At 44.4% G+C, this 23113-nt stretch overlaps 1 protein-coding gene across 8 annotated transcripts in view; it reads right to left on the bottom strand.

Moving 5' to 3' along the window:
- The window catches only part of TIAM1 (TIAM Rac1 associated GEF 1), a 206662-nt gene extending 195132 nt beyond the window's left edge, over positions 1-11530 (bottom strand). For 5 of the 8 annotated variants that reach the window (XM_035116730.3, XM_035116721.3, XM_035116728.3 and 2 more), the window contains exon 1: positions 11267-11530. The gene's annotated coding sequence lies outside the window, so the exon portion shown is untranslated. The remainder of the gene's footprint in view (positions 1-11266) is intronic. The other 3 variants (XM_088667961.1, XM_088667960.1, XM_088667959.1) reach the window with 3 other exon arrangements.
- Between the last annotated feature and the right edge of the window lie 11583 nt (positions 11531-23113).

The raw sequence follows: 23113 nt of genomic DNA, 5'->3' as shown, positions 1-23113 counted from the left end.
CGCTGGGCTGGGCTCCGCCTCCGCCCACCAGCCCTGCTTCTAGGGAGGGGCACAGCCCGGCGGAGCGCGAGTTCGCCGTTCCCGCCCACTTTGTGGCCCCTCCCCTTCTATGCCTTGGCCCCTCCCCTTGCCCCCCCCCTAGTTTTGATTCTGGGTACGCCCATGAGGCCATCTCTTGAGCCATTCAGGGTGTCACAATCAGGCTTTCACTGACATTCAGCACAACTAGCCCGAACACTCCAAAAATGAGCTACTGGGTGTTCTGGAAGGGCCTGAATGCCCCAACATGCAGGTTACTCCGAGGAAAAAAGTGGTACTGTCACACATAGGATTACTGGGAAATAACAAGCTGTTGGATGTTACCAGGAAAGGTACTGAAGCCTTGGCATGATGGGCTTGTTCCACAATGGCAGCCTGGCGCAGATGTGTTGTGGAGAGGGTTGGGAAAGCTAAACTATGCTTGTGTTTCAGGGGGGTACAAAAGTGAGCCGCACCCCAAGATAATGAAGTCCATTTCTTAAATATGATCAACTGATGATTCATATTCAGGTATGGGAATACGGCACAACGGTCAAACCCATCCCTTTATTCATTTCACCCTGAGCTTTTCCAGCTCTCATTATGAGCTATGTTCTTTCTATTGAAATCTTCTGCACCAACCCACTTATGTAATAAAGGTAATAATCCCTGACTAATCAGTTATGAGTAAAAGCCACCCATGAAGAACCTGTTTCACTGACAACACATGCCAACCAAAAGAGTGTCCCTAAGTGTGGTGTAGCGTGGGAAAATTCAGCTAGCCAGAACCCTCTGTCCACCAAGGAACAGTGGCGGAGAGCAGGCGCGCTGCCCCCAGGGACGTGGGGCGCGTTCTGGGGGCGGGGCGCCACGTGCCAGGGAGAGGCGTGCGTTTTAGGGGTGGGTTGGGCAGCCACGATAGCGCCCCTGGGATCGCGCTGCCCGGGGCGCCACACCCCCACCGCCCCTATCTTCCTACACTACTGCCAAGGAAAGACATTGCCAGCACATCTTGCAATCACCAAGTATGCAATCCAGCCAAATTTAAATGCTTTTAGTTTACATTTGATTTCAAATGGGAGGTGTAGTCATGGCCACAGAGGTCCTCCCTGACCTTTTCTAGACCAGTTTTTGCATGTGCATCTTTTGGGCCAAGAACCAAGATGCAAATTTGCTTTAATGGCTTACATCTGATTAGAAACACTATTATAAACTAATCCTTAAAATAGGTATACCACCCTTCAGAAATGCTTTTCAGTGGTTTACATAAAATTAAACATGTGTTACTGTGTATAGAAACAGTTATCCTGAGATAATTGAATGCAAGTATTTGATTTGGGGAGTACTTCAAGTACAATTGGTGTGGAATTAAACACACGAACAACAATTTTAACGTTTCTTTTTCCAAAGTTCCCCATCATTCTGCCTGGACACTAAGATCCAGGGCTAAGGGCCTTCTGGAGGTTTCCTCGCTGCGAGAAGCCAAGTTACAGGGAACCTGGCAGAGGGCCTTCTCGGTAGTGGCACCTGCCCTGTAGAACACCCTCCCACCAGATGTCAAAGAGAAAAACATCTACCAGACTTTTAGAAGACATCTGAAGGCAGCCCTGTTTAGGGAAGCCTTTAATGTTTAACAGACGACTGTATTTTAATATTTTGTTGAAAGCTGCCCAGAGTGGCTGGGGAAACCCAGCCAGATGGGCGAGGTATAAATAATAAAATATTATTATTATTATTACCGTGTTTCTCACATTTTAAGACGTCCCTATAAAATAAGACATGGCACGATTTTCTGGAGGCAATAAAATATAAGGCATCCCCCCAAAATAAGACATGCTGAGTGGGAGTAGTGGTGGGAGCAGGTCTGCATGGCGCTTTTGCAGCGTGCGCCTCGCCGAGCGCTGCTGTTTCTCCCGGGTCCCGCTCAGTCGGGACTCTGCGCGGTGCGTGCTACTGTCCTTGCCGGCTCCCGCTGAGTCGGGGCTTGGCATAGCGCACGCAGCTGTCTTTGCCGGCTCTTTCTTGAATGAATCCCCCACCGCGAATTCGACCAAGCCCAGAACAGCCTGCCAATCACACCGACGAGCAACCGACGTCGCTTGCTCCCAGCGGCCGTGAAGGGGCGGGGCTCCGCTCGTGAGCAGGCCGGGGGGAGGGTGAGAGCAGAAGCGGCCATTGGGTGAGAGGCGTTTCGCGCCTGAAATGGCCGCCGCCGCTGAACAATGGACGAGCCTATGGCGGGAGCAGGGCCCACTGCGGCCGGTCCTGTCGCCATGGGTGGGGAAAACGAGGCTGAAAGCCGGCAAGGCCCCGCGGACCGGGCCGACGGAGAGTCGCGGCTCAACCTGTTGGACACTTGCGGGGTGTGCGGCCAGAACATCCAGAGCCGGCGGCCCAAGCTGCTGCCGTGCCTCCACTCGTTCTGCGTGCGCTGCCTACCCCCTCCGCATCGCTACCTCATGCTGCCGCCTCCCGCTGCACCTTCGCCGGGCGCTGGCGGCCCCAAAGACCTGCCGCTGCCTCCGCCGCCGCCTTTGCTTCAGCCTTCCCCGGCCCCCTCGTCGCCCGTCGCCACGCCGCCCTCGCCGCTGCACTGCAACCCGGGTAAGGAAGCCCGCGCGGCGGCCGTGTCACGACTGGGGGGTGAGGAGGAGAAGAGCTCGTAGTTATCTCAGAGAGGGAGAGCCCCGACCCAGCGGGAGCCAGCAAGGGCAGCAGCGCGCGCCGCACTGAGCCCAACCCAGCAAAACTCTCTGAAAGCTTAATACTGGTAAAAAATTCAAAAGCTTAACAAAAAAATAAGACACCCCCTGAAAATAAGCTATGGTGTGTTTTTTTGGAGTAAAAATAAATATAAGACATGTCTTAAAATGTGAGAAACACGGTATTATTATTATTAATTGGGCCAGTTGGAAATTATTTCAAAGACTCAACAACTCAACAGCACATCCCTCTTACATATAGATTTTAGGTGGTGGGGAGTAAAGACAAAGAACTGTATTATTTTTTATTGTTACTTCGCCCAAAAACCATAAAGGCAAGAGTCAGAAATGTTCTTTCCACTATCTCCCACATTCTCTTTCAACTCTATGTGCGTCACAGGACTCAGAACAACACCTGAGCAGCTGCAGAGAATGTGGGGCAAGAAAGAGGGAAGAAAGGTGGAAAACAGAGTGGCCTGAGAGAGAAAGTGAGTTGCTATAGGAATCAGGATTTTAAAAATGGAGCACTGGAGAGACAGACAAGTGTGCACACACAAACATACACACACAAGATCAAATAAAATGGATCTTCTTTTTTTAATCCCCTCAATGCCACCATCAAATCCCAAGTCTTCTGTGTTCAGTGGTGCGTTCTGCAAACTGTTGATAGTTTTGTTGGCATCCTATGTAAAAAATCATGAGCTTTTGTGTCTTGGTTCAGTTTGTTTTGTGATGCTGGCAAGCACCACTTTTGTGATTTTTTTTCTATCAGAAGATATGATTTGACAGTAGTTTTCTGGAGAGCATGAAAATTCAAGAAAATCTGTTTTGATTTTACCAGATCTGGATCTAACCTGAACTCTATAAAAAGTAAAGAATATGCATGTCTGTCTCTCTGGGGTGACATGGGGGCGGGGGAAGCAGCCAGGTAGGGATGGTGCCCATAGCACTCTTATCACAATTCCATATGCCCATATTTACCCACAAGCTCCAAAAGATCGACTACCCCCCAAATCTAAAAGTGACTAAGCTCCTATCTGTATTGTGGAGTGCTATCACAGATTGTTTGTTGGAACTGTTGTTGTTTGGGGGTGGAGAAACCCACACAGTTCTAACAAAGAGCACAGAGGGGCAACAGACACTTGACGTCTAAGTAGCGATTTTCTGGTCCGTGCATCTTGCAGCTGTTCCAAGAGTAGGTGGAAGCACAAAAGGCGTCATGAAGCTGTTCGTGGGATGAACAGGAAAATGGGAAAGGAAAGAAGAGCCGAGAGGAGAGTAGGAGGAATGAAAGCAGGGTGTGGGCAGGAAGGAGGAGTTGACGTGATAAAGCATGAAAGGGTAAGCCTTTTAAAAGGGGGAAATGTTGCATACATCCAAGAGGCTTCAGTAACAGTTGCTATGGAAACCATAACTTTCAATCCTGCAGCTCAAGTTTAGGAGTAGCTCAATATGATTTATGTACGCTTGAGTGCTATCTTGAGTAGAGAAACTCTAAGAAGAGGAGCAGTGTCCCTGAAGGGATGTTTCTGTGGCAAAATACGCAAACTATCACGCAAACCATTATTTTCGTTACCATACAACAAGCAACTAGGCCTAATCTGCACTATACATTTAAAGCAGTATCATGCCACGATAAATAGCCATGGCTCCCTGAACCCCAAAGAATCATTTTGCTTGAGCCAACATCCTTTTCTGTTTTTAAAAAACTTGACTCTATTAGACTCTGACCAAAAAACAGAAACAGTCACCCCCTTAAAAAAAACAGCCAAGAAGCAGCAAATGTCCAAATACACTTGTAAGTGGCAAACACATACTTTATTCTGTAGACTCCTGCTCTAATCCAAAGAGAGAGGCAGTCAGTGGTTCTTGACTCTCACTGGGTTTTAGAGGCAGCAAGCAGTCCTGCCACTTCTGCAAGCCCCTGGCTTAAGTTACTAGCCTTCGCCTTGATCTACTTGTGCTGAGCTTCTGGGTGTTTCTGAAACTTAATGAGAGCACAGGAATGTGGTTCTACTCTTCTGCGCAGGTGAGCAGTGAGCTCTTGTATCTTCAGTCGCACTGAACTTTGGAGGCACTCGGAAGCAGCAGAACCAATGTCAGAGGCAAGGGGAGAAGGAATAGACTCCCCTTGACATCCATGTTCATCAGTTCTCAGAGAAGGCTCATTCAAATGCACTCTGTGCTTGGGGAAAGCTGTCACAGCCACTCCCAGATTCCAGACCCCACAAATGGATCTGCAAGCAAGAAGCTGATGGATATGTGGCCTTGGCATGGACAGGCAACCGATTTAGAGGTGGTTGATCATTGCCATTTTTATTACAGTAGGGGCAAAACATTTTCCCCCTTTAAATTCATAATATCTCCAAAACATTTTTTCTATTGTTGTTGTTAAATACATAATATCCACAAGACTATAATCCTATGTACATGTCCTTGTAGGTAAACTGTGGGGGTGGGCATGAATCAGTGCAACCTATTCCCAAATAAACGAAGGTATATTCAGATCACACAAATAGTTTTCAGGAACCCATTTAAACATGATTAACCCAGAACATCTCAAAAGGCATTGTAAAGGGGCAATTGATTATTATAAAACAAAATGCATTGTCAGTCATATCTTATTGTTCAGGGAACTGAAATCCAAAACTCACTACTTGTACAATTTTACAAGTAGGTAACGTAATGTGTGTGTGTGTGTGTGTGCACGCGCACACACGCACTCATTTGGTAAGAAATGAGGGAAAACCTGAGAAGAGGGATAAAAACAAGACGTTTGGGGTTTTATAATTTGTTTTTTCATTTATTTTTAAATTAAAAAAATATAAATATACTTGCTTTGACTTATCAATTAGGTTGCATATGAACATATAACCTATAGCAATAAAATAAAAGTCAAAATAAAGAAGATCTACAATAAATGCAATATATTGTTATAGAGTCCAGAGTCGGTCACGACTGGACCTAATGGTCAGGGGTCCCTTTACCTTTACCTTTATTGTTATAGAAACCAAGGCTACAGTCCTACACAAAAATTAACATGACACTGTACTTAGTGAGGTTGTCGTTTGAATAAACAAATATAAAATCATAAGATCACTGTCAGAAACTACAAAGTCCTAACATGAAGCTATACCTTTCAGCTTAACATGCCTCCTCTTCTCCTGACCTTCTGAGTTTCTATAGCCACAGCTGGGTTACAGAGAGACTTCTTGAAGCCTGCACATGAAGTGTCTGTGTGCAAAAGAAATCCCTTATATTCTCTCCCCCCCACCAACTGCACTATGCATTGCACATAAAATGCTGGTGAACAAAAATAGCACTTACAAGTAAAAATGTGCAGCCTGTATCCAAGGCTTTCCTTACTCGTCTCCACCCTGCAGCCCTCCAAATCTTCTCCAGAAAACTGGAGGGCCCGTCCAGAACAGATCTTGAAGGCACATGGGGGAGGCAAGGAAAGTGAAGCCTCAAGGTGCACACCCACCTGCACAACCCTGGATTTCACCCACATTTTAAAATAGCATGCCCTACTACATGTCGAGAATGTTAACAGAGCAACACTCTTTCCTCTCTCCAAGGGAGAACAGCAACCAATGTACACGGGATAAGGTTTAAATCAAAGTTAACCATTCCTCCTAATGAGAAAGATCCACTTTGAGGAGAGAGCAGTGAGTCACTTGTTCCTTAACAAGCTCTGCAGTACCCAATGTTGTTTACCTATGCTCATATGAATATTGCCATAGCAAAAGATAAATCCTTTGCTTGTGAAACAAACAGCTAAAATGGAGCGAAGCAGAGGAAGGATATGCTCAAAATGAGTGATAAATGCAAACACATCCAAGTGCCTTGACTGAGCAGGCCTGGCATTCTCTCATCTGTTCACAGTACAACAGTGGTTGGGGCTCACTGGAACTAGTAAGGCAGAAGGCAGGGAAACGAGTTGTAGGCGGAGCCAGAGCGAATTAATTCAGGTTTTGTCTCCATCTTCCTCCCTGCAGAGTTCTACAAGGACAACACTGAAGCTAAGAAAGAAGAGGAAGCTTACAGGCATTGCCACCTCCTTGGTTGGTTCTCAGTAAGAGGTTAGGCAGCTGGAGGCTGGCTGAGGGCAGAATGAGGTTGGTGGTGGGTGAATATCCCATGTGCCCTAATGGACAAACTGGGGTAACTGTGACACTCACTCATGAAAAAATGTTGGCCTATTGTCAGGGTCAAGTCTTCTCTGAATGCTCAAAGGCAATTACGGAGTTCCTAGGCATTTGTGTGTCTAATTTTAATACAGAAAACTGAACTGCAAGTGTAAACCAATATACAGATTGTCTCCTTTCATTAACATCAATTGAAAAATTATTATTAATCTGGGAGTTGGTGGGGCAGTACCCCATTTGCCGCAACAGACCAGCCTGCATTAGTACAGTGCAAGTTTTACATGGTTATAATCAAGGAGCAGTGTGCAGGAGGGATTTCCCTGAGGATCATTTCAGCTTCGCCCATGCTGGGGTTCTTAACAGTAAAGATGACAGCAAGTGTCATTCAGCCTTCTTGAATCATTTATCTTAGTGCTGAAGTGTTATTGAAAACGTTTCTGCCAGTTTCAAAAACACGGGAAGAAGAGATCTAATCAGAGCCTAGGAAGCAGTAGTATGTACACGCAAACATTAAAGCGGCAAGTGATCCCCTGGCAAAACATCTAAGTGCCAGTCTCCTGTTGGATAGGTTATGCACATTAGAATAAGTACAATGTACCTGTTTTTCAGCTGGGTTCGATTCCATGATGGTCACATACTGTTTTTAATGGCATGGTTACTTTTAACATAGAAACTCCAAACTCTTGCAAGTTTGCGTGAATTTATCCCCAGTGTAATCCTCAGACAAGTTAACAGCTGTGGTTTTTACTGTGACCCCAAAGCTCTATAATCTCCAAGCATCCCTTTAATATATCAATGAGAGTAAGAGCAAGTCAATTTTGTTTTAATAATAGAACAAAGAAGGTTCCAGAACTGGGTACCACAGTCTGCTGCCAGCTATACATGGGTTTTATTCCCCACACCCTGTTTAACATAAGCAAGTCTCTTCCTGCATACATGCTAAGCAAAAAGCAAGGCTTAATTTGAGTGACTGTTTTATGCTTGAATTATACTGTATATCAGGTATATCAGTGTATATATATCAGTGTGTGTGTGTATATATATCAGTATATACTGTATATCAGGTATATTTTTAGTCTGAGGACCATGTTCCCTTGTGGGAAACCTTCCAGGGGCCACATGACAGTGGGGGTAGAAGGGGAAAATAAGACAAAGAGCCCTGGATGTGACTCTTTCATTTGTACAGTAGGGTACATTCCACCCAGGCAAAAGTCAAAGATTGGTACACACACACTCATACCCACATCTCTCCATCCATCCAAGCAAGCAAATGGCATTATCACAGTTCATGGATTGATCTCAGCCAAGCAAAAGCACTTAAAGGAGGTCAGTAAGGTGTGTGGCCTGAGATGGTGTGATCTAGGTAGAGTCCTGAGAGCCACATAGGAAGACCTGGAGAGCTGCATTAGCCCCCGGACCTGAAGTTCCCCACCTCTGCTGTATAGTCGAAATAAGTCATGCTACGATCAACAGGGCTTCCCTCAGGAAACTACGCATACAGGATTGCACCCTAAGCCACAGAACTAGTTTTAGTGCTATTTCCGCCTAACACAACTAGGTTCATTACAGATTCTGTCAGAGTCAAGCATAGGTCAGCAATAAAAAAACAAGGTGTAAGTGCAGTTAATTATGGATTAGTTAGAAGCTACACGTTCATTTTATGAACAAAAGCTCAATTCACGTGTGCACAACATGATGTGTGCAACACTCACTGTTCAACATGGGAATTATTGCCACTGATGATGCAGTGTCAGAGGATATGAAAGCCTTAACTTTGGTTTGATCTACAATGGCTCTCTTATACATGAATGCAGTCAAGGAATCATAGTTGTAGTCACTGAACAAGGGACACATATGTGAGAACTCAATCTCATGTGCTGGAGAAGGGGAACATTCCCCCGTTGACTCTCAGTAAAGGCACACACAATACAGAAAGAGTATTGTGAACAATAGAACACATGAAGCATCTCTCTCCCCAACACTGCAGTCCATCTCTTCAGCCTTCAATTCATACTGATAAAGGAGCACCAGTGAGTTTTCAGACTCAGAGGTGCACCACAAGAAAAGATGGGCTTCCACTTTATCACCAAGAGTGAAGAAAGTCAGTCTCAACTTCCGGCTTCCCCATCTGAGTAGAGCACACAATCCTCTAGTATCCAATCAAAAACACACTCATCCATGTTGTTCCTTGCCTTGAGCCTCTTTACATTAGAAGGCGATGGGGAGCAGAGAACTCTGTGTATGGAAACATTACATTCATTCATTTGCATGCTATATCATAGCAGCAAGCTGAAGCTACCAGATAAAGAAACACTAGGATTCCATTCCTACATCTGTTTGAAGGATTGAGGTCTAAAAGATTAGCCTGCCGCTACTCCACAAAGATAGATTTATAGGATACAGATACACAAAGCATCTACTTATGTACTGTAAAAATTTGCAGGACAGGACCACATTGAACATGTATACACATACTTCTGAAACACAATACACTGAACAGGCTCGTACATTTTTATTTTCAATAACAATGCTGCAACATATTTTCCCTGAAGCTTTTTCTTATATATTCATATTTACTAAACACACTATACATATGCATTGCATCATCTGCAACTAATACGTTCCTTAAACAAAGCAAGCTGCACTTGTGGGGGGGGTACACAATGCAGAACACAGCATGCAGCAGACTTAGAACATGTAAATTGCAGCAGAACTAAGTTACCTTCTTAAACTTCATATCCACTTAAAGACAGACATTAAATTCTGACTTGTTTTTCAGTTTGTCAAGTAATTTGGCATGTCTTAACGACACTGAGTATTTCCACAGAGAAGTGTTCTTTCCAAGCAAGAAAAGAGAGAAGTTATGTTAATTTTCAAATCCTATTACTTTCCATGGCATCCATCTACAGCTGTTTAAAATGCATTCACTGACACAATGTAACTGATCTGACAAGAAAGCTGGAGAGAAATTTAAAAGAAAAAGAAAAAAAACTCAAGTGAAACTAATTTTCCATGTTGATGGGATTCAGTTGTCACAACAAACAGCTTACAAGTTTTTACATAGCATGCAGCAAGATCCTATACACACTTACTCTGAAGTAATTCCCTCTGAATTAATTGGGACTTATTCGCTGACAAGGATTACAGCCAAAGAACTGAGAACTTTCTAAAAACCATCCGTGCTTCAGGGTCTTTGTGCTGCTCATGAAAGCAGGATGAATTATGCAGAGCACCCCAGATATCTAGTGTTGTCCAATCAAACCATCAAAACTCACTACATCCATATTTACATGTGTCCAATCATTGAACGGGAAGAAATCTCTGGAAATTGACTACATAAGCATTGGTTCCTTGGCAGTATGTCACCTACATCCGCCTGCTGCCTGAGTTATGAGTATTTGAATCTAAACACTACTCACCAAATATGACCAAGGATGCAGTCTATAAACAAAAGCAACCCTCCCCCCTTCTCCAACGGGACAGGACATCGCAAGCAGCTTGCAGCAGTGCTAGCAGTGTGGCAATGTCGCAAAACGAGGGGACCATAACACACAAGCACATCAGTGACTTCACCACACGTTTAAGAGGCACACTCCACATTACACTGGCTAGCTCCTATGGACAGTTTATTGGCTTTGATCTCAAGAGCATTTGAGATGCAAATGAGAGGTTGCGGAAAGGATTACTCTGCGTGTGTGTGTGTGTTGGGGGGGGGGTGTACCAAAATCCCTCTGATCCATCTGTGCCATTATACCCTTTCTGGGAGAACAAACGATTATCTTCCTTTCTTCCTCCTTGCCATTGTGCGAATGTTTTCCTCGCAGCTGCACACACCGGCCGCATCGCGCCAGAGGCACAGCAGCCAGAGGTTATCCCAAAGCTTTATCCAGTTTCCTAATCCCTGGACGGCGAGAATGTAACATCGAGTCTGAGCGCAGAAGATTACACTGAAGCGGAGAGACACACAGAGAGACACCCCCTCCCTCGAAGCTGATGTTAACAGAGCGATGGCCCCTCGAGTAGCAGAGAGTCGGGGGGTGGAAAGGAGCTTCTACTGCTCGTAGGCACACGCACTAGCCCGGTGGGCCGTCTCTCTCGCCCGCTCTCTCCTCGCTCCCTTCCCGGCCTCCCTCGCACCAAAGCAGTCCCCATTCCGACGACTGCCCGTCCATTCATTGTGCCTGCGAAATGCGCACAGTGCAGGGCTCCAGCCTCGCTCCTACCGGCTCAAGGCACTGGCGAGAGGAGACGGGGACCCCGGCGGGGAAAGGACAAGGAGGGAGAGAAGGAGGGAGGGGGCGTCTCTCTCCGCATCTCCATTTCTCCCGCTTCCACAGCAGCCAGCCAGTCCTCCATTCATTCCATCAGCCTAATAAGCTAAGCAGGGACGTTACTTACCAGCACTGGGGGCGCCCGGGCCGAGCGCCGCAGCCCACAGCGGCGGCGGAGGCGAGACGAAGGAGCAGCGCGCTCGAGAAGGGCAAGCGCTCAGGATGGCTCCTTTCCCGCTGCAGTGCCAATGCCGCCAGTGCCGCCGCTCTCAAGACGAGCCCATTCTGCCAATAGCGGCCGCTGCCATATTGTTACCGCAAGCGCTGCGGAGGGCGGGGCCTGCCGGTTCCTTGGAAACCGAGCTCCATTGGCTGCACCGCCGGCCAATCTAACCGACGCGACCCAATGAGCCGAGCCGGCGGCGAACAGCGGGGCGTTTGGAGTTAGGAGCGCGGCAGGCGTGGACAATAGCAGGCGCACGCGGGGAGCCAAGTGTAGGGAGGGAAGGTGGCAGGAGAATAGGCGCCTCCGACCACCGGAGCGGTCGCTGAGGGGGCGTTGGGCGAGAAGCGCGTCAGCTACGTTCCAAAGGCGCGCGCCCCTCTCTCTTTCTCTCGTGTGTGTGTGTGTGGGCGGGCGCTACCTGCGGAAGCGGCGCTCTTTCTATCCTTGTGGGCTAGTCACGCTAACCCAGTTGGGCTGCCAATCTGATACGGAGTTGGCCAATCAGGAGAGAGACCTGGATTAAATTAACGCGGGCCGAGGGAGAATGCTACGTGATTGGCTATTGACAGGGGGGGTTATCCCACCCATTTGGGCAGGGGTACAGATGTTTGGTCTGTAACACGTGGATAAGAGGAATGCTCCCACTTTTTCTTTTTCAAGTGGTGGTTGGGTGGAATATTGTTAGCCCCGTTGAACTGGTAGAGCAATAAGCCGCGCAGTTGCTGGGAACTTTTTTCATGTAGAAAATACTGTCTCGGTAATTGACCACTGTAACTTTTGTTTCCAGGTCCAGTAATTGCTCCCATCTCTTTTTCATTTCTCTCTATACTGACTCTTCTATATTCCACCGCTCTGTGTGTGTGTGTTTGCCAATTCAGGAAAGTTTATAAGGCGCTTGCAATGTATTTTAGGTCCCTCGTGTTTGTAACCAGTTTGAGACTCGTTTTTCTTTGAAGGGTGACTAAGGAAAGTACAAAGTTGCCATTCTTGTAAGTAAATATTAGCACCTTCGAAGACTGCAGTCTATGAAAACTTATACTGTACCATAAGAAACATGTTCCAGGCATGCTTACATTCTGGTATGCACAAAGCACTGCAGCTTTAATCCATAACATGCTTCAATACACTTTTACCCTAACAGACTTAACAGGGCCTCTGGAGATTTTTGTAAGTACTTTACTATTTAAGAGTGAAATAAAGAAAGCAAAAACTTGTGTTCAGACGGAATTGAGTAATGTTTATTGAATACTAGTGTAACAAGGCATATTCTTCACAAAACCCAAAATATTTGACATGTTACAATGTATCTGTAATATTCAATTTTGTTTTGTTAACTTTATAGTGTTATGGCACCCACCCTTTGCAATTCCCTCCCCTTATTAAACAGACAGGTGACATCCCTGTTGTCTTTTTGGTGCCTACTAAAGACCCTTCTCTTCTAACAAGACTTTTAAGTGGAGATCTTTTCAGGATTTCATCAAGCTTTCTGCACTGTCTCCCAAGATGAGTTGCTGAGTTGCTGATTGTTCCCTGAATGTAAGGATCATTGTGTGCAAATATAAGTAACCTAACCCAACAGTCCATTCCTGTATGGAAAAGCAGGTTTGAGAGAGCATGGTGCTTTTCTGTTGCAACAGCCACTCCCCAACACACTATCTACTTTAACAAGATTCCAGGTGACCTGTTTCATCACACAAACACACATTTGCAATCTGCAGGGGAGAATTACAGCATGAGGTATGGGAAGCAAAGGAGAGCAAGATGGGCAGGTGAAGAAGCCACCGCACTTTGCTATTCCAGCTCCTAGGGCGGCGGGCCTAGGCTATCCCTCTCACCCATCTTACATGGCTAATTACCACCTACTTTCCTGTGGAAAGGATCCCAAGAAAGTAAGTGAGACAAGCAAATAAGACAGTAAGAGCAGATTCCTGTTCCACCTGGAATGCCCCCCTCCTCCACCACCTGGCCAGGATCCTTATGGCTTGCTAGATGTTGATGTTGCTTATTGTTTCTTTTCTCCAAAAAAACAAGTACTGTATATCAGTATTAGTTGCAAGCTGCTTAGGAAGGGTTTGTATCCTGAAGTGTGAGATATTAATGATTATAATAAATAATCTTCCCTTGCCACTTCAACAATCTAAATTGCAACCCCCCAAGCTGTTTTTTTTGAGGGAAGAAAGGGCCTTCAGGGGGTAGTTATACATTTCCTTTGTTCTGCATCATAGAGGCCACTTTAAATTATTCCATGTGACAGCTGTCCCTATGTGATGAAACATTTATGTACAACACATTGTTGCATGGTTCTAACTATTTTCTCTGAGCCTTGCAGGCCTTTCCCTTGTTTTCCATTTATATATTTGCAACAACGTGGAGAAAATTCAGACTATGTGAAGAACCACTGCACACAAATGGATTCCTATATGGAGGCAGCAGTAAGGTATATAGATTTCAATGGAACTTCCTTCCATGTAAGAGTGCTTAAAATCACATTGTGAGGCAAAATTTGCTTTCTTTTGCTGTTTTTCATTTCTAAATCACTGAACATGATAGGTGATAGGTGGCATTCTTACATTTTGCAATGAACAATAATTAACACTAAATCATGTATTATATGGGGTTATTCCTAAATCATTCCACAATATGGATTCTCCCACTTGTGCTGTTTTATTCAGCTTTGGGAGCAGTAATAAACAATACTATCCTGAAAATTCTTAACTGTGTGGTGTTAATGCTCATTAAATGGATAGTAACACATGTTTAAACTGATCCTATCATGATATGTGGGACCCAGGTGGCGCTGTGGTTAAACCACTGAACCTAGGGCTTGCTGATCAGAAGGTCGGCGGTTCGAATCCCTGTGACGGGGTGAGCTCCCGTTGCTTGGTCCCAGCTCCTGCCAACCTAGCAGTTCGAAAGCACGTCAAAATGCAAGTAGATAAATAGGAACCGCTACAGCGGGAAGGTAAACGGCGTTTCCATGTGCTGCTCTGGTTTGCCAGAAGCGGCTTTGTCATGCTGGCCACATGACCTGGAAGCTATACGCCGGCTCCCTCGGCCAATAATGCGAGATGAGCGCGCAACCCCAGAGTCGGTCACGACTGGACCTAATGGTCAGGGGTCCCTTTACCTTTACCTTATCATGATATGTAGCAAACTTGCATATCCATAACAGTTATGGCACAAAAATATTCTTGCCTTCTCCCCCACCACAACAAAATTGGTTTTTATTCTATTCCAAGAAATCTGACATGAGAAGTGTGATGATCTTGGTGTGACTGACATGGCTGTTGGCATTTTACAGTGTTCAAATTCCATTTTGTGAGCCTACAAAGCTGTCAGTTCCAATTGGAATATGTGTATATTTAGTTTGTTGTGGCTAAACCCTGTCTGTCACCCACAGAGAGCATACACATATATTCTGTCTAGGCTGCTTTTTACAATTTAAATCTGCCATGTTACCTAGCTGAGGTGCAGTTACTTTGCTCTTATGCATGATATAACTGAATACTTGGCCAGCTCTGGTTGACCCAGGACCTTTGAGGCATAGTCCTGAACTTACTGCCACATTGAGTTGCCTAAGGTTTAAAAAGAGGGCAAGGTAGCTCCTTTTTTGGTAGTGAAGGAGAGATTGGCCATCAATTTATGTTTACAGACTGTAGCTGCCTTTGCTGAGAATCTTATACAGTACAGTATACGTTTAGTAATATTACCCTTTTGCAGTCCATATGTCTAATCTCCACATTGTCTGACTTTCAGAAATCTCCAAGCTTGAAAACCTGGCTCCCTTTAGATTTTCACCCAGTAAGACTATTCTTCTAATGCTGGTTCTTCGATGATTGTTGTAATTGAGTTCTGAGAAGGATATATAGTTAAAAGCAGGCATCCCCAAACTGCGGCCCTCCAGATGTTTTGGCCTACAACTCCCATGATCCTAGCTAACAGGACCAATGGTCGGGGAAGATGGGAATTGTAGTCCAAAACATCTGGAGGGCCGAAGTTTGGGGATGCCTGGTTAAAAGCAATGGTGCTTTGCAAGCATGTGCATATAATACTATATACAAACACAAAATAAGGAGGACAGAGAAGGGATGAAAAAAGCATTTTGCAAATCTGTTTTAAAAATTGTAGTGGCAAGGATATATTTGTAATTTACCTAATTACCTAATTAGCAACGGGACATTAGAAAGAGGAACATGCTGACCTCTTCTCTATTTTGCCTTTGATGGAAGGAAGTTGAGTAAATCTTTAGGATAAATCCAAGCTTTCCCCTTCAAATTCAAGTGGATTAGGAACTTCCTTGGTTGCCAGGAGGAGGTTGTAGCTTAGTTCTCAAAAATAAAAACCACTCTCTTTTATTGTGCCTAGAACAAGGGTTGCTAACCTGTTGCCCTCCAGATGTAGAATTACAATTTGCATCATCTCTGAGCATTGGCTGTGCCATCTGACAACATCTGGAGAGTGACAGGTTTGCTATCCTTGGCTCAGGGTAAAATCCCTCATGCTAGGGAAGCTGAAGCTGACATCAGGAGAGGTGACAACATACTTGCTACATCACCGTCATTCAGTCAACTGTGTGTATGCCAGGAATAGGATAACTGCCCTTATCGTGTGACTGTGGTACTAAATTGACTTATAACTGTTAAAACCTATCAAAGCAAGAAAGGAAAGCCCTCTTTTATAAATGGAGGCAAGGCAACACTAGTTAGGCATGTGACTCCTTTATATTATAGTCAGTAGTTTAGACCAGAGGATGTTTTGATAATAGTCCAAAAGGAATGTAGAAAACTGTAATAAATAGTATTACAGCAGCATGGATTGGTCTGTTAAAAAAGTTTTTAATGACATGCAACTAAATTCTAGGCATGTTTACTCAAGAGTCCTACTCTGTTGAATAGGACTTTCCTCTAGAAGGAGTGCAGCCTTAATCCTGGAATGGTGGGCAGCTGTCCTTTATAATATTTATTTTGCTGTTATAGTTGTTTGCATGTGTTCATCCACTCAATGACCAATATGGAATAGCTACGGTACTAACTAGTAATATCCTGATAATAGAAACCTGTAATTAGCACATAGCACTTTCTATATTTCTCTGAAGAGTTGGAACAAGTGTGTGAAATGTTGGTTTTTGTATTCTCACTGTGGAAGTGAAAAATCTTTATATTGTAAAGGTCTGTACTTTTACCCCATGCATCCTTTAAATCTATATTTACAGCAAAGATGGGGAACCTGTATATATACCGTAGTTGAACTCATTCTCCCATCAGCCCCAGCCAGCATGGCCATTGATGATAGGAATTGTAATCCAACAATATCTCTAGATGCTGATACATGAAGGATGCATTCCAGAACTCTCTCTCTCTCTCTCTCTCTCTCTCTGTGTGTGTGTGTGTGTGTGTACACACACACACCAAAATTTACTCACCCTCACCCATTGATTCAAGGCTCAGCAAAGAAAGGATAGAAGTTCATAAATCTGTCAGACATTTTCAGTGCTAGAGTGCCTTCAGACCTTCCTTTATTCTGCTGCCCCACATGGCAAGCCAACAAGACTGTATGGGAGGCTGTGCTTTTAGATTCTAGAGCCACTCCACACACCCAGGCAGGCAGCCTGCTGACTCTTCGTGACCTTGCTTTGTGCTGTCGCCTAAGGAAAAGCACTGACTAAATCATGGGATAACTTAAATTATTCAATTTGTCAACCTACATTCTCTTATATAATACTTTCTAAGTGCTATGATATATTTGTATACTTTTATGTGTTTCAGTCTCTTCACTATTCACAAGTTACCCTTGATTCGTGACAAGTTAAGATTATTATTTTTAAGAGGGTGTCTTTTCCCCAAGCCAAAGACATAAAGTATGTGAGACTAACACATCTTCATTTACAATATTTCATCCTTCTGCCCTGCCTCTCAATATATAGTGTAAGCAAACACACACAAACACACACACACACACAAAATCTGGAGCAAAGTTTGTGCATGGACATGTGGCAGTTATCCCTTCAACTCAGTTGCTCCTTCTGCTAAGCTACCACAGTCCACCACTCCCCACCCTTGAGCTCAAAGAATGATTTGGGTTTTAGCTGGCAGAGGGCAGGTAGGAGGAGGCAGCTGTGATGAACAAGAAAATCATGAAAGTGCAAACTCAAAGACTTCACTGGGCTGCAGTTATAATTGTGATGGCTTATATGGGCTCATCAAGCAGAATGATGCAATATTATTTGCAAGTATAACTAGTCATTTCTATCAGTGAAGAAATGAAGAGCTAAGAGTAAGATATGCAATCATTTCATTTGACTAATTTAATATATATGTATTACTGATTCAGGAACTCATTGACTCTGTTTAATAACCCTGGAAGATACCAAGTTTCTTTGGAAACCCAAGTCACTGTTACTTCACTGGTGTTTGATTGGAGTTGGAGCTTGGTTTTGGCTGCTGTTTCTCTTTCTCTGTGGTTTCACTGTTAAGCAATTGGTTCTGTGGTTTTTCTGTCTTGTAACATCAAGGGGGAAGCCCCTGCTCATACAGAAGTGTTAGAGCTTCAGATTGCAGCGTAGTTTATTAGAAGATTGCTTGAGGAACATGAACCACAATCCAGTAAATACATTGAATACACAGAAGATACACACACACACCTTTTTTCACTGGTTTTTGCCACATCTGCTTTTAACACTGAACTCCAACAATTTTACACTACTTTTATTTCTCTCTTGTTTGTTTTTTAAAAAAGAGTTTTAGTTCTTAGTGCTGCCAAGGCAGTAGAATTAAGAACCAGGGTGGTGATGGAAGGACAACTATGACCAGGATCCAATCAGGCCATTTCACATGTGCCAAGTCATATCTGCCAACTTGAATGCCACTCTAGAGGGTCCCCTGACCGTCACCTTTTAGAGGAAAATCAGAGGCCACAATGAGAAGTAGAATCTGAGCAACGTGTGTGTGTGTGTGTGTGTGTGTGTGTGTGTGTGTGTAGAATGCACTGTGTTTGATCCTGACCTGCAATTGAGGAAGGCAGTAGGCAATTTTTTGTCAAGTCCTCCTTACCTTTGCAATGCTAGTAAGCCCCTGGAGCTACAGCAGGAACCTGCAAAATAGCCTCATGGAGAGTGAGGATCCTACTGGCTCTCAGTCCCTTCCATGAATAGAAAAGAGTTATCTCATTCATGGAAGGCACACTCATGCATGTAAATCTTTAGATCCTTGCCCCTCTGTATGTGCACATCTGTGGACTGGGATACTTAGACTAGCATCAATCACATCTCTGGATACTTCCTGTATTACTTTCTACTCTCTCCAAATTCTGTCAAATAGGAGGACGTATTTCCATCCTAGAGTTTGTGCTGATCTTCTGCCTTTCAAGCACACCACTCAGGCACCTTTGGGAGCTTTCACCTGGTGAATGGGCCTGTTGTTCCATGAACCATGTTGGAGGTGGTCTGAAATGTACTGGTAAATATATTTACATTTATTCTCCAATCTCAAACACTGAGATTGCTCTTGTTAGTTTGGGATTTATTAGACTCTTTTTTGCCTCTCAGATATAATCCAGTGGGATGGGTGGTATATTTGTACTGCAAAGAATGAAAAACAGAATTTGGCACTAAGAGAGGCAAAGAGTGCCACCTGCTGGGATTTCCTAGGTTTCATTTTCTTTCTTTCTTTCTTTCTTTCTTTCTTTCTTTCTTTCTTTCTTTCTTTCTTTCTTTCTTTCTTTCTTTCTTTCTCTCTCAATAATGGAAATTGCACATTTTCCAGTACTAATGTAAAGTAGATGAATTTCAGTGGGATTGCCACTTTACAACAAAAAACTAACAATGAGTGTGGAACAAGCTTTTGTGGACTGATGAAGTGGGAAGACCATGAATACTCAAGCCATAATAATTGCTGTTAGTCTTTTTAAGATGCATGCTTACTGAAATTAATCAATTTGCAGTTGAAAGTCAAGAGTTAGGTTTATCAAGCCAGTCTTATTGATAGTTATTCAAAGGGCAGTTCTACTTATATCCAAGTAACGTATTTAATTTCAAATGTATTGATATCCAGTATGCTGAAGGGGGGTATGAAGGTTGGTTTTGGTCAAATTGGATTGGAGACCATTCATCTACTAACAAGGAATGGCATAGCTGTATGACAAATCATGTAATTTCATGCAGTAGGTCTTGAGTTCAGTTTCGGGCATCTCCAGGTAAGACTTTGAAAAAAGTATGGCTGAAACTCTGGAGGGCCACTGCCAATCAGTGGAGACAATAATGAGCTAGACAGACCAATGGCAGAAGACATTTTACCCTGTCCTTAGCAGTCTGATCTGCGGCTTTTCACTCTACCCGTATAAATGGGATCATAACCATCAAAAAATATCCTTGTATATTTAAAAGAATACAAATAAAATGTTATTAAAGATTTCTTTTTTTAAAAAAAAACCCACATATTGAGGCAGGCAAGAGGGAGTGGAACAGAGGCATAATAATAAAAATCCTTGGAGCCTAGGCAAAGTAACTGGACTTCATTGTTGAAGAGGAAATCGCCAAGGGCTAAAGATAAAGTATATCAGGTATCACAGAATGCAGGGTCTTAATTGGGAGACCTGTCCACATTTGGCAAACAGTCATGAAAGTGTTGCTGCAAGGCATGTTAGTTGGATCATCACTTACGTCTCCCTCTTTTCTGTCCCCCCCCCCTTCCCTCACATTTGGTCGGCCACACTGTCCGTCCAGCTTTTATTTCCTTGTCTTCCTTTTCCAACTTCCGGTGCTGCAATATCACTCTCTTTTCCAAGTCCTAGTGTTTGCACACATGCCTATGCACTGTGCATGGGGGTAGCTGTTGCTGAGGCTGTAAGAAGATGGGCATGCAAGCAAAGAGGGACTACGGCTGACTCCCACTGTTGTTTCCTGGCCATAGATTGAGAAACACTGGTCTAGAAGGGTAGAACACTGTTTTAATGGAAGCAGCCAGAGAAAAATAGAGATAGCCACTTGATGGCAGCAGTGTAGCGGAGGACTTGTCTTGGCTGGCTAGCTTGTCTTCCCTCTCACTTTGCAGTCTACAATATAGCCCTGCATTGTTGCACAAGGAAACTAATTTCACAGTCTTTCTCTCTATATTTGTTATGCTTGAAACTTGTGAGTGGGGAGCAACAATTCTGGAAATTTCTACAATAGGTAGCAGGAGAAAGTATGCTTTCCTCTAAGGTTTCTGGGGAGAAGTGGAGGCTATTGTAGATTTCAAGGAAATCAGATATTCCTCCTGTCTAAGCAAATTATCAAAATAAGTAGTGTGGACTGAATCCAGGTAGTAGCAGTGGCCATGGCTTGGTAGCTGTCAAGTATTTCTCCATGAAAATCTCTACTTTGTTCTTGTCTATGTTTCGCCTGTGATGGACTTTGTACTTACAGCAAAGTAGAGCGGTGTCAGCTGACTTGAAAAGATAACTGAGTAACATACAAAAATCGTAAGGTCCAATGGGGGGAGGGCGCTCAAAAAGCCACAATAGGGGGATAATCTCTATTGGGACCACCTACATTTCACAAAGTACTCCGCAAGCTTTTGAATTCTCCAGAAATCATCTTCACACTGGATGTTGAGCAAAACAACAAGGAGAGTTGGGCTTGTGCAGGGCATGTTAGACAGATGAAGTTTGTAATCCTAACCACTGCTTTTTCCCCAAGGGGTACTCAGGGGTACACAGTGCTGGCACCTCTTTTTGGTTGTTGTTAAAAAGTGTAGCACTCCTGTAACAACTTCATGGTGAGTACTGGCACCTATTTTTCTAGAACAAAAGGACTGATACTAACTACACTTTGCTACGGTAGGTAGTAAGCCTCATTAAACACAATGAGACTTACTTCTGAATAAGCAGGCACTGAAAGACTGCAATCCTATGCTCACTTGCTTCCTAGTAAATCAGTACAGTAAGCCTACAAATTACGTCGGGGTGAGGGTTACATTCTGGGGATCCCACCTAAAGCCAAAATTGCATATGGTCAAAATCCATTGGGTTCAATGGTGGGTGGGATTGCCAGTCATTTTTCCTGGAACACCCACACCTTTCATATTTTATTTTTTTGCAATGTGTGTAAAGTTGAATGTGCACAAGTTAAATGCACTAAGTTGCGGACTGACAGTATATATAGGATTGCAGCCCTAGGCAGCCAAAGCAAACAGTATCTCATGCACTGTGGATTTTGGGGGGTGGGGATATTTACGGAAACCTTTTGTAGGTGCCATAGGAGGTATTGGTGGGGACACTGGTGCCCACAAGTGCCATGTTGGTGAAACCTGTTCTAAGAGCCCGAGGCAGGAACTGAGTCACAAAATATACTCTGCTAGATCTTTTATGCTTTCTTTCACGATTTTGCAGTTTTCAATCTGTGACTTTTGCCATCAATGCATGTTGAGATACAGACAAGGCCTGGATTATGCCTCTGTCATGGTCATTTCATGATTTTCAGCAGGAATTCCTTTGTGATACTTATGACTAGTAGGCACTTTGCTTCATACTGGAAACACAGTTTGTATTCATGCAACTACCAGCTTCTCAATAGCCTTCGGCTGAATTTTCTGTTCCAGGTCTCTTTTACTCAGTTATTCTACTATAAGAGCAGGACTTTTTTTTTCAGCCGGGACTCACCCAAACTGAGTTCCGGCACCTCTTTGATGTGTTCCGGCACCTCTTTGTAGCATACAGCAGCTGTTCAGTGGCACGGCACCCAGAGCTGCATGATGGAGGCTTTGGGCTGCATGCCGCTCGTAATGCGGTCGCAGTGATGCTGGCGGTGGGACAATCAGGCAAAGAACTGTTCCCCCGCAAAAAAGTGCCCCCCCTAAAATAAGCTCAACAATTTATTTGTTTTCCATCAAAAAATGTGGGAGTTCCTACACCTTTTTCTGGTAAAAAAACCACTGTATAATATACAATTGTGCATGGGATGTTAGGGGAGCGGCAGTACCGATGGTGGGGGGGGCAGATTTTGCTCCTTTTGGGGTAGTTCATCCACTTTCAGTTCCCACTCTGCCAGTGGCATAGCAACCCCTGCTGGTGCCTGGGGCGGAACTTTGGCGGGGAGTTGTTGAGCTTTCTTTAGGGGATCTGCAAAAGTTTTTGAGCTTTTTTTGGGAAACATCACCAAGACTTCCATAGCTGGTGCTTTGAGGGATGCCACCTGCCCTGTAGCGTCCAGCAAATCCCCATGCCACCCTGTAGCTCCCCTGCTGCTCTGCAGCCTCCAGTGACACCCAGCACCCCCCGTGATGCCCTACAGCCCCCCCTCACACACCCCATGAAATGTCTTTGAGTTGCCAGCTAAACCAGGTAAGGATAGCCAAAGGGGCTTAAACCCTCGGTAAAGGCAGGCTCCAGCAGATTGAGCGGACGGGACCAAGAGAGGGTCCAACAGTCAATAAGGTGGTTTATTAAACCTGTGCTGCCTTGTTGCTATATTCATTCATGAGAAACATTTTGGGAATAAATTCTGAAAAATGAACTCCACCCGCTGCCTTGTAGGACATTTTTGGGAGAAGAAAAGGCCAAGGAGTAAACCCTACACAAATCCAGCATAGAGATCCTAAGGTGGTTGGGTGGCATGTTCTTCTCTACCAAGGCAAAATGGTGAGTATCCTGGAGACAGCCAAGGTCAGGTTACTGGCACCAGCTGGGCTTCATTGTCACCAGGTGATCGGCACTGAACTGTGTTTGTGTTACACGGAGCTATCACAGTGCCCACTGTGACAAAGATCAGTCCTT

Source organism: Zootoca vivipara, chromosome 4 (genome assembly GCF_965207765.1).
Source record: "Zootoca vivipara chromosome 4, rZooViv2.hap1.1, whole genome shotgun sequence".
NCBI lineage: Eukaryota > Metazoa > Chordata > Lepidosauria > Squamata > Lacertidae > Zootoca > Zootoca vivipara.
The sequence above is the reverse complement of the archived record's forward strand: the minus strand, read 5'-3'. Positions and strand labels throughout refer to the sequence as shown.